This window comes from Mesoplodon bidens (genome assembly GCF_964165515.1).
Source record: "Mesoplodon bidens genome assembly, chromosome: 7".
Classification (NCBI taxonomy): Eukaryota; Metazoa; Chordata; class Mammalia; order Artiodactyla; family Ziphiidae; genus Mesoplodon; species Mesoplodon bidens.
Genome location: NC_138164.1, coordinates 92,369,919 through 92,382,901, shown reverse-complemented (window position 1 = coordinate 92,382,901; position 12,983 = coordinate 92,369,919).

Sequence of the window (12,983 nt, the reverse complement as noted above, 5' to 3'; positions counted from 1 at the left end):
TGAATTGGATCCTCCGCTGACCGCCAGCGACACAACGAGGAGGGCTTGCCCTCCCAGCACTATAGGCAAGATTCCATTTGCTAAGTTTGAATCTTTCAAGTAGGGCCCCAGTAAGGGTCCTTCCCCACTCCACACACGCCGCCTGCTCCCCCCAACCCCGGTGTCCTTCAAGTCAATTGAAGGAGACCGAGTGCCGTTCAGAAGCAAAGGGAAGCTTCCTTCCTTGATGTAACAACAGACAGGTGCCAGCTCCGGGTCCAGAGCCTGATTGTGCTTATTTGACATTGCAGCCCCACTCTCCATACCCAGAGCGCTCGCCTCTGCCTGCGTTTCCTGTAAAGGGCTCAGAATCAACTAGCATACTATAATTTAATTGTTTATCTTTTTCCCCCCTCACTAGAATGTGAATTCCATGAGGACAGGGATTTTCCTTTGTTTTGTTCACAGGTGTATCTCTAGTCCCTTGAGCAGTATCTAGTACGGAGTTGGTACTCAATAAATATCTGTTCAGTGAAAGGCAAAATGAGTGGCCAGTTCTCTGTATTTTATGCGCCTTTACGGTAGCTTTTTGCCAAAATGAGTGGCCAGTTCTCTGAATTTTATGCACCTTTACAGTAGCTTCACTGGTGAAGACTCCCTCCTTGAAACTTTTCTCTAGGCTTCCATGACCCCGAACTCATGCGATTTTCTACTTACCTCATTGGTCACTTCTGTGGTTCTTGAATACTTTTCGTCTGTCAGATGACTAAATGTTGGAGGGCCTCGGGACTCTCTGCCCTTAACTGTGTTCTCCACCTACACTTTTCTCCCAGGAAATCTCATTCAGCACCATAGCTTTAAACATTATCTAGGTGCTGATGACTCACAGTGTTTTATCTCTAGCCCAGATGTCTCCCTTACATTCCAGACAATCTCTCCACCTCCTACGCCTCACCCGTTGGATGTCTAATAGGCATCTGAAACCTACCTTGGCCCAAAACAGAGCCACTGGTTTTTCTTCTGTATGAGCCATTATCTGCCCCCTCTCATCCCCAAACATTTTCTGGATGAGTACGCCAAACCTCTTTGAGACAGACCTCTGTCTTGTTCACTACAACCAGGAAAAATGCCTGACACATTGTAAGCACTTCATAAATATGTGTTTTCTGGGTTCTTGGTGAAGGTTCCTCTACTGGGGGAAAATAATTTTGGTCACTTCTGCTTAACCTCATTTTCCTCATTCTTGAGATGGAGCTAATGAAAGAGATAAAGTATGTGAAGGAACAAACTGCAGGGCTTGACCCATAGTAGTTATTCAACAAATATTAATTACCTTCCTTTCTATAAGTCCCATTTAATCCTCCTGAGAGGGTTTCGAAGTATTATCCCATTTTTTTAGATGAGGATATTGAGCTCAGATAGGAATAATAAATATGTAGAATTTAAGAGAAAGGATGTAAACTTCTTACCACAGTGCCTATCATATACTAGAAGTGCATTCAAACTATAAAGTTCCTTGCCTAAACACCCCTCACTTAGCTGCCCTCGCAGTAATTGTAATGCAGGTAAGTCATTTAAGCTGTGCTGTAGTACAGCCTGTCTCTAATGCAGGTAAATCATTTAAGATGTGCTGTAGTACAGCCTGTCTCCGACTATTTTTTTTTACTACTAGACACACCGAAAAGATGAGCAAAACCTGATTTAGAGGTGGGGGGGACAGGTAGCTGGTGGAAGTCTGTATCTCCTAGTTAGTTGTTGTTGTTGTTGTTGTTAAAGAAGAATATGATCCCTATAATGTGATTGTTAGAAGGTGAGGTCCAAAGGTGATACACATACCTCTCAGGGAGGGCTTAGTCTCAGCATCTGGCACATGCATGTTCAGTGAATATTTGTGGAAGGGAGCAACAGACATTCTTTGCATGCCCTTGTGACTGTTTTTCTCTCAATTATCCCCACTTCTTTAAATAAGGAGGGGAAAGGTGGGTTATGAATGAAAGATTAAACTGTTAAGAGATCTAGATCAAACACTTTTATTTCATTAAGTGCAGGACATTCCATTCACTCCCAGATTGAATAAGGAATTAACATTTTAGTCAAGAGTATATTATTTGTTTCTCAAATGATTTTAGAGCCTTCTGGTCCAACCCAGCTCTCTTTTGTGAGAAGCAACTCAAAATACTATAGTTCCCCAAAGAATGTCCCAAACAATCAGAATGGTAAAGTCATAACCTTAAGGAGAGTTTCATCTTATATTTCAACTGGCTCAAATACTTCCCTTTTAATGAAGAAAACTGCCATGTCTCATCAGCAATTCCAGTCAAGGTAGTCAGATATGAGACTTATAACATCGATAATCACTTTTCAAGAAGCAATAAGAATTCTCCCACCAAAGTTCTTTAAAACAGGACAAGACAAACAGAATTTGGTTTTTATTTCATTGCCCTATAATCTATAATCACTGAGTCATCACGTTTTGGGTGATAATCACTGAACTAAGTCTTCTTTTGTGGTTAAAAGTTATAAGCTGTGTTCATCTCTTTGTCATGGTTGTTGCTAATCATGTAATTTTATTGTTTGAAAGTATATTTTCTGAAAATTAAGTAAACCTGACTAAAGAAAAAACTAGTTTTCCTCCATTTATTTTCTTCTTGTTTAAAATTCTATAATTTTTTATTATTGGAATTTTAGAAACCAGAGAATAAGCAAGACAATTAAATATTGCATTAATTAATATTGTATCAATCTCTATGATTGTTCTTGAAACTTTCTGATTTAGAAGTAAAGGTTGTGAATGAATTTCTTCAAGTCATCATAATGGTGCCCAGCCCAGGCCAGGTGTTAATGTAATAATCATAGCAGTCTCTATTTTTTAGGAGCCCAAGCACTATGGTAAGGACCTTTAAATACATTACATCCAATTCTTATAATAGCCCTTCAAGGTATTATTACTCCCATTTAATAGATGAGGTAAATTAAATTCAGAGGTTAAACTACCCAAGTAAAAAAGTTACCAAGACCACCCAGCAAGCCCTCTGCACTTTCCCACATCAACTCACTTTTATCTCATCAATACGATACTAATTGCTCTTATGGGTGTAAAGAGAGTTTTCCTCTTTAAGCATATGTAGCTTCTGAGATAGGCATTAGGGACTTAGGAAAAGAAGCTTCTCTGGCTTTACTGACCTAATAGTTCCCAAAATTTCTTTGGGGACCATTTATTATTATTATTATTATTATTATTATTTTTTTTTTTTGCGATAGGCAAGCCTCTCACTGTTGTGGCCTCTCCCGTTGCGGAGCACAGGCTCCGGACGCGCAGGCTCAGCGACCATGGCTCACGGGCCCAGCCACTCCGCGGCATGCGGGATCTTCCCGGAGCAGGGCACGAACCCACGTCCCCTGCATCGGCAGGCGGACTCTCAACCACTGCGCCACCAGGGAAGCCCGGGGACCATTTATTAATCATGCATTGGGTTTCCATTTATTACTCAACTGTATGATTAACTTTTACCCTTTAAAATATAAAATATTCTCTTTCTTCTATTATTTTACTTATAATTTTACTAAATACCTTTTATTTTCATGCTTGATATTATTTTTTATTGCAATTAGAGCCACATCTTTGAAAACAAAACCAAGAAACTGGTTTGTTTTTTGCTTGTATTGGTATACATCAGAGCTTTATCTTAGGTTTGAAGGTTAATGAGTAAAGTGAAAATCTCCAATAGTCAAAATTACCTTTAAAAATCCTTTAAATCACCCATATAGTCTTATACGTGTAATTTGTGAATTTAACCTAGTTTCTTTCATTCTTTCAATAGTACATGTTTATCCTCAGTCCTACTTGTTTCCTTTCTTAAGAATATTGATCAAGCCATCACCAAACATTTATCTACTACTTGAACACTGTGTCTTAAAACTACTCACATGGACTTCCCTGGTGGCGCAGTGGTTGAGAGTCTGCCTGCCGATGCAGGGGACGTGGGTTCGTGCCCCGGTCTGGGAAGATCCCACATGCCACGGAGTGGCTGGGCCCGTGAGCCATGGCCGCTGAGCCTGCGCGTCCGGAGCCCGTGCTCTGCAACTGGAGAGGCCACAACAGTGAGAGGCCCGCGTACCGCAAAAAAAAAAAAAAAAAACTACTCACAAATGTTTCCACCGGTTTCACAAATGTTCATTCTTGGTTTCACGTTTCATTGCACCCATCACTTTTAATATAAGTAAGGAAAAGGGGGGATTGCCCTGGTGTATGACCCCTTTAAGTCAACTTTAACATGATTCAATACCACTGTAATTGGAACTCACTGGCTAGCTAAGATCCGTCCTCTTCCCTTATGCATGCCTTCCAATTAATAAACTTTTCTTTCCCATGCTCTACATACAAAAATCTTATGCTCATTTAGGCTTATATTATTTTATAAAAACTGGGTCAAAACCAAAATACCATATCCCAAGGAAATAACAACATATTAGGGTAGCAAGTACTCTCTTGAAGCAGGCAGTTGTTTTGATGTCAAATGTAAGGTTCCTAGTCAAAGCACTGATGACCATCTGTGAGCTTATAAGTTTGATATAAATGATCTAAAAGATGCCACAAGAATATACCATGGACAAGAGAATGGAATACACATCCCCAGGGCACTGAGTGTTCCTGCCCAAATGGGAAATTGTTACCCCTCAAATGATATTGCTGCAAACCTAGGATAGTAAGTAGATGTGAAGAGATATTGAATGAATGACTCTGGGCCTCCCAGCAATATTAAAGCAGATGGTAATTGGGAGTAAGATGAAATGTCTGCCTCACCTCCTCCTCCCAATTCCACAGAGAAAGAATTGAGCCTGGGAAGAATGAATGTCATGTTAGCTTTTATATTATGGACATAGTTGGTCATGGTGGTTAATGGAGTAGGACTGGGAAAGTCTTAAATCCCTGTTTGGAACAGAATTGAAAGGGAGAGTTATAAATAAACAAATCAGTATTATATTACATTGCAAAGGAAGGGGTTGGGAAGAACAGGATTATAAAATCTTGTGAGGCAATAAAGTTTATCTAATATTTCTTTATTAAATGCCTAATTTTTATGTCTTCCCATTAGCAAACTATGAATCACTTTATTCATTAATAACAATTGCATAAAATCTTATAGCTTAGCAAACACTTTCACTCTTCTAGTCATCTCAACAATCCTGTGATTTCAGTGTTATCACCATCTGCCAAAGAATACAAGCTTCTGGCAAACCAACGTCATGTCTTGTGGATTTCCATATCCTTGAGCCCACAGGTAGTAAGGCGATCAAAAATGTTTGTTTCTTGAAGAATTCCCCCTGTTACAAATGAAAACATAAGTTCCAAACAGTTAACTTGTCCAAGCCCTGTGAGTGGTAGAGGTGGGAATTTGTCCTAGGCCTTTGACTCTAAATTCTGTGACATTTGCCCAAGCTGGATGAACAAATATCTCTCAGCAAATGTAGATATATGCATTTGATTCCTAAATTTTTTAATTGTTCAAGATAATGTACATAGGGACATTTTCAGATTGACTTATCTGTTTTCTTTTTTTTTAACCTTTTTTAAATTGAATAGTTATTTACAATGTTGTGTTAGTTTCAGGTGTACAGCACAGTGATTCATTTATACATATATAGGATATCATTAAAAAAGCAATTATTTCCCTATCTCCCTCTGCAATTCTTAAGAATGAACTTATACAAGTTGATGAACCTATTTGTTTCTTCCCTTTCTATTTTCTTCTAATAGTTCTTCATGGGTATGAGGATCCTGATAACCTCTGTCTCATGTAACCTAGAAATGTGTTCATTCTCTTCTAAATTCCAACCTCTAAGGATTTGCACCTAAGTGACACTTTCCAATGACACTTTCAAAGCCATTCATTTTACAGGATGTCAGGTAGAATTCTGCCCTTTCAATTCCCTTGTTTTTAGCAATTTTGTATTTAATTTAATTGCATGGCATCTCTAACTAGTGAGTGATCTTATCACAAAATGGAATGAATAAACTCATTTCAATCTATATTCATCAATGTCATATCAGCAATCACATGTGCTTTTTATAGAAAGTCTCTGAAAAAAACTTCTTTCCTCCATTTTCCTAAATTTCAGAACCTATTGTAATTTTCTCCTTTACTTCTTTTTATCCAGAAAGCAAAATTGAATTCTTACTTCCAGTGATTTCCCTTCCCAGCCAAGAATTCCTATTAAAACCTTGCTGTGTTATGTGAGGGATAATACTTTTCCCCCAGGTAGCTTAATAAGAATTACCATTTAGCAATTACAGTGATTCTGACTCACCAAACTTACAAATAAGAGTGAAGGCTTCAGACTGGATCAGCTTTCTAAATTTGTTGAAAACAGGGTCTTTCAGAAGCAAATACTCTCTAAGGCCTACGTCTTAAAGGAAGAAGAGCAACCCCATGGAATTGTAAGGAAGTAAATGATTAACAGTGATGCTTGGTGCAAATACTGGAAGAAAGTTAACTGCTAGCATTTTTATTATTAGTAGTATTGCTTTTACTGGTGTTCTGGTTACATGGCACCATAAATTTTTAGTGTTCTGCTTCAACCTTGTTGATCCCATATGCCTTATTATATTCAGCACAGCATGGACAATAAATACGGTGTTAGAGCATTTCTATTTCATTTATATATACCCACACTCATTCTGAAAAGATTCAGGACCATATAAAATTTACATAATAAGATTATTTGGGGGAACAGGGAGGGAAAGGAAGAAATAGAAACACAGGCATTAACATCAAAGGTTAATGTTAAAGCTAAAACAAAATGAATGTTGTAAAACACTGTGTTGTGGATATACTCTTTGGATTTTGTGTAAAATCAGGTGGCAATTCTATAACAAACCAGTTTATTAATATTACTATTCATCTCATACAACCCAAATGGATATGTTGGTTTGGATTGAAAAATAAGGATATAAACTTGGTAGAATTAAATATTTGTACCCATTTGGTTAACTAGGGATGTGGTATATTTTTAGATCCATAAGAACAGGGGTTTTGTCTATATTTCACTTTTGGGTCTCCAGGATCCTGGCATGTAATAGGTATTCCATAAATATCTGCCAAATGAAAGTATTTTAAAAACAAAGCATTTTATTTCCTTAGATTCTGAATTATTTCTTAATTTATTTTAATTTTTATTTATTTACTGATATTTCAACTCAAGTTCATGTTTGCAATGTACATATACATTTAACATGATAGAAAAATTCAAACTGTACAAAGGACTATCTCCTTAGAGCATTTCCTCTTTCCACTCTGCTCTCCTGGTCACCTATATCCTCTCTTCGGAGGTAACAAACACCAATTTCCTGTGCATTCCTCCACAGATAGTCTATGCAAATATAAGAATATATCTACATACATCTGTATTAGACACAGGGATGCAACACATAGATCCCTTTTCTTGGAAGGGCTTGTGGCCCGGACTCCTAGAAGTGCTGTCAGCAGATAGCCTTTAGCTGTCAGTCCCATTCAGAGACTGCCCACCCAAGGCCATGCCCTTCCCAGGGCAGCACACATTCAATGTCTGAGGCAACAGGAGTATAAATGCCTGGCCATTTTAGCCTGATGCCGGACATGTCTGAAGGGCAAATTTAATTCCAGAATTCTTTGTCTATGGGGTTAGCTGAGGCCATCAGGCCTGGATTACAGCTTGGCTTCTCCCTTCATTCAACCCTGTTTCTGTCCCCTCTCTACCACAGGTAGGGTTACCAACAGTCCCAGTTTTCCAAGGACTGAGGGAGTTCTCAGGATGCTGGATTTTCAGTGCTAAAATAAAAAATGTCCCAGGAAAACCAGGATGAATTTGTCACCCTAACCACATGTGTTGATCCTGAAGACACCACCTAATAAATATCCTGTACACCAAACTCAGTCTCCGAGTCTGCTTCCCGCGGTACTCAGCCTGTGACAGTTAGTAGCAAGGGTGATCTGAGAAAGTAGGTATAAGAGAGTCTTAGAGCTAAATCTCTTACCACCACATTGGCATTGCTGACCCCATCGAGTGATAGTTGGAGCAAATAGCCCCTGACACAAGGGGACAGTCCAATTGTGAACTTTCACCAATGGTAAAGTAGGATTGCATACCAAGGAAGAGAAAACACTAGCACACACGGTATATCAGGCATTTGAAAATTATGGAGGAAATAGTCACCATAACAATGGGACTAGGTGGCTACGGTGATTATTGCTTCAGTGAAAGATAACAAAAGGCTGACAGTGATTAATAGACAATTGAAAGCCAACGGTGAAAGCCAGAGGGTTTCTTTGGTAGCCAGGAGACTCTCATCTCCTGCAGTAGCAAAACAAAGCAAGCTGAAGAACAGGTCCAGGTTTTAATTATCAGAGTATCTCAGATTCAAAGAATGTTCAACTCGCAATGAAGGCCAGTCTGCCATAACAAGGTCAAGACTCTTTAGGAAAGAATGGGACCTCAACACATTCAGTGGAGAAATCAATAATGATGTCCCTGAAAATCTTTAATTCCCAGATACCCAGAACGTTCTGTGCCTGAAGAAGTGAACTCTCCTCCCTATTAGGAGCTGGCACTCCTCCCTTGCCTCTCCCCACTCAAGACAGCATCCCCCAGGATCTGTCCCTACCTCCCCTCCTGGCCACGAGGCACATAAGTAGGGTTAAGTCACAGAATAACCCAGCCAGGGTTTTTGCTAGGTCAGGTTAGAGAGGAAATGGATGCCCAAGGAGTTGCAACACATAGCTACAGATACTAGCAGGAGCCAGCAGAGTTTTGTGGGAATGAATTTCAAGGGTCCTTGACAAAGAAAGCTGGGATGTAAGACTGGTTATGGGAGAGTTGGTTTATTTTGTAGGAGAAGGGGGAATACTCAAGCACTTAACCACGGTTGGACACAGGGTCTGAGGTAACATTGGTAGCTAGAGACCCAAAGTATCATGGCCTCTCTTACAGTGGGTTCAGAAGAGCCGGTTACAAACAGACTGTTGACCAGGTTCTGGCTGACTGTGGGCCCATTGTATATTCAGATGTATAGTTGGAACAGACATAGTTGGGAGATGATACAACCCTCACATTGGATCCTTGGCCTGTGGGGTAAAAACCATCTATCAGAGTAGAGGAGACCAAGTAGAAGCCTTTGAAACTGCTACCTACTCCCATCCTGCTCCCAGCCAAGATATTAAATAAAAAACAAATTCATATCCTCAGAGGGATGACAGAAATTAATGCCACCCTTAAGGATCTAAAGGAGATGGTAGAGACCCCCATTTCATCTCCACCTAATTCATCCATTGGGACCCCTACAGAAATCAGTCATATGTCCTGGAGGATGACAATAGACTATCACAAACCCAACTGCAGCTGCCATGACAGATATGGCATCTTTGCTAAAGAAGATTAATGTGGCCTCAAATACATGTTATGGAGCCATCAATTTCTATATCAGAAAAGAGGATCACAAACAGTTCGCCTTCATGTGACATAGGCAATAGTTTTCCCCCAGGGCTGTGTTAGTGCTCACTCTCAATATATAGTCCAAAGAGATTTGGACTTTCTGTATATCTCACAGAACATCATGTTGACCCACTACATTGATGACATTATGCTAAACGAGCCAGGTGAGCAAGAACTAGCTAACTAGCATCTGCTCCAGTGGTGCAAGATAAATCTTATGAAGATTCCGGAGCTTTTACCACATGAGGAAAAATGCTAAAGGTCCAATGGTCAGAGGCATACTAGCATATTCCATCCAAAGTGAAAGACAATTTTTGGCATCTTATACCTCCCACTAGGAAGAAGGAAGCACAATGCCTCATAGATCTCTTTGGGTTCTGGAGGCAACGTATTCCACACTTGGGAATACTGCTTCAGCATATACACTTGTTGTCTTGCAAGGCTGCCAGCTTTGAGTGAGACCCAGAGCAGGAAAGAATTCTGCAGCAGCTCCAGCTTGTGGTGGAAGCGGCCCTGCTACTTGGGCCATAGGACCCACAGGACCCTATGATATTTGAGAATTCGTGGTGGAAGAAGTTATCATGTGTAGTTTATGGCAAGTCCCAGGGGGAGAATCACGATGCAGGTCCCGGGCTTCTGCAATGGAGGATTATTTGCCTTCTGAAAAACCACAGTGTGCTCCTGGGTGTGTCTCATAGAGACACCAGGGATGATGGTTAATTTTATGTGTCAACTTGGTCATAGGCTGTGGTGCTCAGAGGCCTGGGAAAATAGCAGTCTACATGTTGCTCTGAGGGTAATTTTTAGATGTGATGAACATTTAAATCAGTAGACTGGCCTTCCCTGGTGGCGCAGTGGTTGAGAGTCGGCCTGCCAATACAGGGGACGCGGCTTCGTGCCCTGGTCTGGGAAGATCCCACATGCTGCGGAGCGGCTAGGCCTCGTGAGCCATGGCCGCTGAGCCTGCGCATCTAGAGCCTGTGCTCTGCAACGGGAGAGGCTACAACAGTGAGAGGCCCACGTAGCGCAAAAAAAAAAAAATCAGTAGACTTTGAGTAAACAGATGACCCTCCACATAAGGGTGGGCCTCATCCAATCAGTTGAAGGCCTTAAGGGAAAAGACTGAAGTGCTTTAAAGAGAAATTCTGCCTCCAGAGACCTTTGGCCTCAAGATTGCATCACTGGCTTTAGCCGGTGTCTCCAGCTGACTGGCCTGCATTGCAGAGTTTGGACATGACAGCCCCACAATTGTGTGAGACAGTTCCTTAAAATGAACCTCTCTCTCCATGTCCATATATGTGTGTGTATATGTATAAAGTGTATATACATATATGTGTGTGTATTGTATATATGTGTGTGTGCATATCTATCTATCTATCTATCTATATATATATATATACGCACACACACACACATTCTATTGGTTCTCTTCCTCTACAGAACCCTGACTGTTACATCAGGTGACCATGCACCCAGAACACCCATCGTCATCACAAGCTGGGTTTCATCAGACCCACCAAGTCGTCGCTTAGGCACATCCACAGTTCATAAGGTGGCAGTGGTACCCCTGGAGTCAAGCATGAGTTGGGCCAGAGGTCACGAGGCAGTTGCAGTAGCAGAGAGCTCAGGCTTTTATACATTCGTTGTCGCACAAGCACTTCTCCCTTATCTCATACCTATGGTCATGTGGTGAGTTACGTAACCAGCTGACAGAGGAGGAAAAAGCCTGGGCTTGACTTATGGATGGTTAAGTTAGCATGTGCGTACAAGTCAAAAATAGCCATAGGCTGCACTATATCCTCACCCAGGGGTAACCTAGAAAAATAGTGGTGAGGCAAAGATTCTTCCCCTGGGGAGAGTGTCAGGTGATGAATGTGGTCACCCACTTTGCTTGGACAAAAGAAGTGGCTCAAGGTTAAAATATATACAGGCTCACTGGCAGTGGCAAATGGCCTGGCTGGCTGCTCAGGTGCCTGAAGCAGGAAGACTGAAAAACTGGGATCAAATTGGTCTGAGGTAGAAGCATGAGGAGAGACCTATGACGGCAGCATGAAGTGTAAAGATCTTCGAATCACATGTTAATGCCAACCACAGGGCACGTACTGTAGAACAGGTATGAGACAATTAAGTGGACACGACAACTCAGGCAGTAGATGTCATCCAGCTTCTATGTGCTTCTCTGATAGCACCTCCCACAAGTCATTTGATTAATTATTTCAGACTAAACAAATCTTCAGTTGATTGCACCTGTAATAACTAAGGACAGCCACCAACTTTGGCACTCATAGCCAAGTTTTACAGGAATATTTGAGGACTTGTAGCAGGAAGAGGAACCAAAAGTCAGATCTGAAGGCCCTGATAGGATCATGACTCTTCATGGCTATAAGCTCATTGTTCTTCCATGCCTAGACTTGACCTGGCATTAAGTCTCCCTGGGCGCTGAACACAAAGATGCATTTACCCAATGAGTGTAGTGATATTGTCACCTTTAAATGAGCTACAAGTGGCTTCAGATACAGCAATCTTTCTCCTTCCATGTCTACTTAGCAAGGACTCCACCCAGCAGCTGCACTGGGGCCTTCCCAAAGGAGCCCAAACCCACATCATTGGAAGGAACCAAGCTTCTATTCTCCCCTTTAGAAAGTCTATAACCCAGTATGGTAATATGGCTGCCTCCAATGGTAAACCATGAGAGAGTCCAATTGGTGTGGCTGCCCCAGAAAATTGTTTAAACCCTCAGTGGCTCCACCAAACTCTTACTGCTATTTCATAGCAATGGCAGGAAACTATAGTGAAAATATCCAGTAGGTAGCTGGAGATATGGGTCTAGACATTGGGAAAAAGAATATGGAAGAATTTTCAGCAAATCAGTGATTCTTCCATCCATTCACTTATTCAACAATATTTATTGAACATCTACTGTGTGTCAAGCACTCTGCAGGATCCTCGAGATTTTCTGGTGAATAAGACAGATCTTGTCTCTCTTATCCTGGTATTTAGACTCTGATGGTATCATGGAAGTGTTCTTTGAAGCCATAAATATAGATGATCTTTCCAAGGGTGTGGAGAAACACCAAACTTCGGGGCACATTCTAGAGTGTAAAAGAGAGAAGAGAAACCAGAAAAAGAAATAGAAAAAGAGGAAGTAAGTAGAAAACCAGAAGAGCATAACATTTAGTTTAAGATGTGAGAGTTTCAAAGGGAGAGAAAAGGTAAAATATCTTCTGCTAAAAAATAGTGTAGGTAGGGCTTCCCTGGTGGCTCAGTGGTTGAGAGTCCACCTGCCGATGCAGGGGACACGGGTTCGTGCCCTGGTCCGGGAAGATCCCACGTGCCGCGGAGTGGCTGGGCTCGTGAGCCATGGCTGCTGAGCCTGCGTGTCCGGAGCCTGTGCTCCGCAACGGGAGAGGCCAGGGCAGTGAGAGGCCCGCGTACCGCAAAAAAAAAAAAAAAAAAAAAAAGTGTAGGTAGTATTATTAAAAACATGAACTCTAGCCTCAGAGATACATAACTCTGAGTCTTACCTCCACCATTTA